The sequence below is a fragment of the Limulus polyphemus genome, unplaced genomic scaffold, assembly GCF_000517525.1.
Source record: "Limulus polyphemus unplaced genomic scaffold, Limulus_polyphemus-2.1.2 Scaffold1464, whole genome shotgun sequence".
NCBI lineage: Eukaryota > Metazoa > Arthropoda > Merostomata > Xiphosura > Limulidae > Limulus > Limulus polyphemus.
Genome location: NW_013667074.1, coordinates 35,323 through 40,124, shown reverse-complemented (window position 1 = coordinate 40,124; position 4,802 = coordinate 35,323). Strand labels below are relative to the sequence as shown.

At 33.2% G+C, this 4,802-nt stretch overlaps 1 protein-coding gene and 1 pseudogene across 3 annotated transcripts in view; both read left to right on the top strand.

The window, feature by feature from the left end:
- Positions 1-1,872, top strand: part of LOC106463701 — a 7,203-nt pseudogene extending 5,331 nt beyond the window's left edge.
- Positions 1-4,802, top strand: part of LOC106463704 (serpin B3-like) — a 67,213-nt gene that overhangs the window by 46,633 nt on the left and 15,778 nt on the right. The window lies entirely within an intron of this gene.

The following is a 4,802-nucleotide window of genomic DNA, read 5'->3' as shown; positions in this document are numbered from 1 at the left end:
ACCTAACGAATAGTGGAATTGGCCGTCACATTAAACGCCCCCACGGCTGAAAGGGCGAGCATGTTTGGTGGGACGAGGATTCGAACCTGCGACCCTCAGATTGGTATTTTTGGAGGAAGGGGTTTTAGATTTATGGTCAGTGACTGTAAATTGAATTTTTGTTATATTATAATGTTAAAAAGAGTCCTTAAAAGAAGAAAACAACTTGAATTAAATTAAGCTTCAGATTGGTCGACTGGATACTTTCTATTTTTGGTCATCATTATAAAAATTGAAACTTGGATGAGAATTCATTCATATAAAATATCTTATCAGATCTTATCTACATAATGACTCCCGACTTTTTTCATATACTCTAACAACCTTCTTTAAAATATGAACAAAAATAAGTGCACCAGCCAAATATCCTTGTAAATTTATTTAATTTCAAACAAACGATTTTTTTTTAGGGAAAATAATATTATTCGATGAACAGTGTTGATCGTGATTTTAACCGCGATGACTGGTGGACCAGCTGAAAGTAAGAGAATGAAAGAAAACACCTCAATAAAACTGGCAGAAGCAAGCAATGATTTTGCACTACATCTTTATAAGCAGTTACCAAAAGACGGAAATATTTTTATCTCTCCTCTTAGTATCTCGACAGCCATGGGCATGGTGTATCTTGGAGCTAAACAAGAAACAGCACAAGAAATGGAGGAAATCCTAGGATACAAAGATGAAAAGCTTTCTAATAGCGATGTTCATCAGGGTTTCCAAAATATTCTTAGTTTGATTGATGAAACTAAAGAAAAATACGAACTGCTCACAGCCAATTCAATGTTCTGTCAAATTAATTATACAATTTTGGATTCTTATAAAGATAGCCTAGACGAAAAATATAAAGCTGAACTAATAGAAACTGATTTTGTTCATGCTGGAGAAAAGGCTGTTAATGAGATTAATTCATGGGTGAAGAAGAAGACAGCAAACAAGATTGAGCACCTGTTCGACAGTCCTTTGAGTACTAACACCCATTTGGTTTTGTTAAACGCTATTTATTTTCAAGGGGCTTGGGTTTCTGAGTTTAATCCAAACGAAACCTCGATAGGAACATTTTACAACAATGGAAAAAATAAGACCAGTATTCCACTAATGCACAAAAAAAGCAAGTTTCCTTTTGCATACATACAGCACTTGCATGCTGTTGTCCTTGAACTACCATACAAAGGTAAAGACATTAGCATGTTTGTCATTCTTCCTGTTAAAAAGGATGGAATTTGGAACTTGGAACGACAGCTGAGTTCAAGCAGCTTTACAGAGATCATTGGCCAACTAAAAGAGATAAAAGTTGACGTCATCCTGCCTAAATTTAAGTTAACAGGTGAGAGAGACCTAGTGTCTCCTCTGCAGCAACTTGAAGTAAACAGGCTATTCACTCCATACCAAGCCAATCTGTCAGGTATTAATGGCAAGCAGGAGTTGTTTGTGTCTGATATTAAACATAAGGCTGTTATTGAAGTGAATGAAGAAGGTAGCGAAGCTGCAGCGGTAACGGGAGTTGAAATATCATTACTTTCTTTAGACCCAATGTTTCATGTTAACCATCCATTCTTCTTCTTCATCAGAGACAAGAGGACTGGTTTTAATATCTTTCTGGGAAGAGTAAATGAACTTTGAAGCAACTATTACAAAAATGAAATAAAAGGTAGTTGAACTGTATATGATCAATACTTTTTCACAAATTTGAAACGAAATGTATGCTATGTAGTTAAAGTGAAGAGTATGTTTAACAGATGAATATATAATAGAAATACAAAACAAACAGTTTCTATTAACACTTTCATTCTCACTGGAAACTTAATGAAGGGCTGTTACCCGAAACGTTGTTTTCGTGTTTTATGAATAAAATTATTTTAATTACTTTATATTCTATTTTGTATTTTGTTATTTCTTCGCATGCGCAATTATTTTATTACTTAACAGATGAATATGTAAAGATCACATAATTTTGCTAACAGATATTACTGGATATAATCTTTCTATCTTAAATTGAGATTAAATGCTAAATAAAATAATAAGATGCATATAACAAATTTTCCATCTGTCATTGATAAGATAAATCAACCGTTTGTGTTTGTTGATTATGAAAGGTGCTGTTATGAAGTGTTTAAAATTTTATCATGAAAGTTATTTATCATTAATTTTTAAAATGTATAAGAAATATATTATTATTTTCAATGTATTTCACACCGTGGATTAAGTCTGTTTTAAATCTATCTACTTTGATATGATTCGATTCAGTTAAAGCATTAATAACAATTCCACGTTTGAAGTTAACATTCCAGCAAACCAGTTTAACAACAACTGTTTCGTTTAAAACAATAGCTTACAGTTCGTGTTTTTTATTTCTTTCCTGGCAGACTTTTAAATGATTCATGTATATAACAACCTAATTGTAATATTTTTTTTACTCTACAGTAATCATTTAGCTACTCTAAAGTCTAGTTTTTATCGCAATGAACTGAAAAAGATTTAGTAATTTTATTGGGTAAAGATTAACGTTTTTTTAATTCAGCTCTTTAACTGTAGTGTTTTCAAACTTAGCCAAGAAATCCATCTAGTTTTAAAGCTTATCTCTCTTTTGCACAACTTTTTGACAAGGTTATTCATTAAGATTATCGGGAATTATTTAACGTTAGAAGTTATATTATTTGTATATCATATAGTATATCATTCAGCTAGATTATCAGCAGGTGTTTGTTTGCTTGTTTGAAGTTAAGCACAAAGCTACACAGTGGACTATCTGTACTCTTCCCACCATGGATATCGAAACCCGGTTTCCTGCGTTGTAAGTCCTCCGACATATCGCTGTGGCACTGGGGGGCATCAACATTTTTCATTTCTAATATATCTACTTAAGAACAATTTCGCTGAAAATCAGATTTTGATACCCGTGGCGGACACAGCACAGAAAGCCAATTATGTAGCTTTGTGATTAACAACAAACAAACTTAAGAACCATTTATTATTGTAGAACATTATAACAATATATGTCACCTAAAAGTTTTGCTTTTTGTTTTTTAATCTGAAAGACACCTTATGCGATATACATTTGACTAGAAGCAGGGAAACCAGATGTCAGCACCTTCAGTCTATGCAGCTGCTTATAAACAAATAGTGTGAATGATTGTCATAGCTACAATGTCACTCACAGATGAAGGTATAGAACTACACGGCGGTATACTGCGAATCGAACCTTGGATCTTTCGACCAGCAACCAAACGCTTATATTTAGCATTTACTTCCCGTAACTGAAAAGTAACTTACCTTTGTGACGTCAAATCATCGTATTACAAACATATCAAAACAGTACTCAAGCAATAGTGCAATATATTGAATTTGTCATTCTTCTTTACGTATTCACAAACATTTTTAATCATATAAAAATTAAATTATGTCGATCATTATGTTTTGTTTAATCATTTAGCATGTTAGATCTTTGGGATGAATCTAAAACGAAAAAAACGTTTAATTTTACTAGTCTTTGTGTGTGTGATTCTTAAAAGTATGCAGATAGACAATGAATTTAATAAACGTTGTAAAACAATTAGCGATCAATATCGTGTGATGTTGAAACAATCGTGTGTGTGAACAGGAAGCGAAATGTATATAAATCAATTATTGATCCAATATCCTTATAATGCTTCACTGGAAGAAGTTAAGTGTCTGGCAATGGAAAAGTGAATAAATCAATACTTAATTCAGCTATTTTCAGATCGACTTCAAAGTAAATTGAGAATACATAACATAGGAGATAAACAGTAACACTCATTGTGATCACCTTAAGTTAATAAGTTCTTTGTAGCCAAGTGGTTTCCCAACAAGATATTTTTATAGAAGATGGACAACGAAATTCGAGTCTACCGTTGGGTCAAAGAATAATTTTACGGACTTACTACGCTAAAATACGGGGCTCGATTCCCCGCGGTGGACACAGCTTTGTGTGGCTTTGCTCTAAAACAAACAAACGAACGAACGAAGCACGTGGTTCTCTCAAGGATCAGACCTAATCAGTGTAGGACGTGAACCACACTACGCAGTTGAGATAGCTCTAAATTAACATAGATATGTTCTTAGTGACCACATGTCTCTCAGGATAAGACATAATCAGTGTAGGACATAGGTAGGTGTTTAGTATATTCAAGTGTCTCTGATGATCAGACCTATTATCCAATTTGTAATTCTTAACAGTAAAAGAAGCAAATTTTAGTTTAAAAATATCATCATGATCTTTTATAATTTTGTAAGAATAACTGAACACCAAACTACTGGGAGTTTTAGGTAAATATATAGGAAGTTTTAAAAACATTAGGAGTTTCTGACTTTAAAAAGATGATAATAAAAATCAATTTCTACTCTGTAGCTTCAAAATGTGACTTACCATTTAGGATAAATAAATTATTTATTTTTCTGTGCGTGTAAGAAACGAGAATCACGTTTAATCCCTCTTTTCGCAGTACGGTATGAAAAGCCATTTGTTCTTTTTGGAAACAACAATGATTAATTTCAATATACTGGCACTGAAAACCATATTTTCCCTGAATAACATGTTTTTCGGAGAACAGCCGTGTCAAAGTTGTTACGCTGTTCTTCTGAAACTTTCCGTAAACTGGATAATGCGGATTAAAGACAAAAAAGGTTTCCGAACTATCCCGACATTCACAGGTGGTTTGTTTTTTAATCATGCACAAAGCTACACAAGGGCTATCTGTGCTCTGCCCACCACGGGTATCAAAAACCCGGTTTCTAGCGTTGTAAAT